General features: G+C 49.4%; 2 non-coding genes across 2 annotated transcripts; one reads left to right on the top strand and one right to left on the bottom strand.

Annotated features, from left to right (window-relative positions):
* Positions 1–166: 166 nt before the first annotated feature.
* Positions 167–238, top strand: trnad-guc (transfer RNA aspartic acid (anticodon GUC)). Its single transcript has one exon. It is a non-coding gene; the product is annotated as a tRNA-Asp (tRNA).
* A 103-nt stretch (positions 239–341) lies between these two features.
* On the bottom strand, positions 342–413 carry trnag-ucc (transfer RNA glycine (anticodon UCC)). The gene has a single exon. It is a non-coding gene; the product is annotated as a tRNA-Gly (tRNA).
* Positions 414–494: the final 81 nt, after the last annotated feature.

The following is a 494-nucleotide window of genomic DNA, read 5'->3' as shown; positions in this document are numbered from 1 at the left end:
ACGTGTAGCATTCCAAAAGTTAAACGAACTCAGCTGATTATGGGTTCATCCGGTATTTTATGGTGTAAAAAAGCTGACGGCTTGGTCAGCGTAAGAAAAACCCATGCATTGTTTAGTGATGTCGGTGCAGTGGCGTTGGCTGGGGGCGAACTCATACATGCACAACTGCTTGTTAGTATAATGGACAGTATCTCCGCCTGTCACGCGGAAGACCGGGGTTCGATTCCCCGACGGGGAGAGATATTGTTTTTCTGCGACCGAACGACACATCCAAAAGGTTTTGGTGCAGCCAGAGGTTACAGAAGGAGTTCTGCTTTCAATTCAGCCCAAACCAAAGGAAATGCATTGGCCGGGAATCGAACCCAGGTCAACTGCTTGGAAGGCAGCTATGCTCACCACTATACCACCAATGCAGGTCGATGACACTGGCTTGCACGGTCAGTAAGAACGCTCAAAAGCACATGAGTCGCTGATAGGGCTAGAGGAGCTGATGC

This window comes from Sinocyclocheilus rhinocerous, unplaced genomic scaffold, assembly GCF_001515625.1.
Source record: "Sinocyclocheilus rhinocerous isolate Xijiao unplaced genomic scaffold, SAMN03320098_v1.1 scaffold29010, whole genome shotgun sequence".
NCBI lineage: Eukaryota > Metazoa > Chordata > Actinopteri > Cypriniformes > Cyprinidae > Sinocyclocheilus > Sinocyclocheilus rhinocerous.
This window is presented reverse-complemented; position numbering and strand designations above follow the sequence as displayed.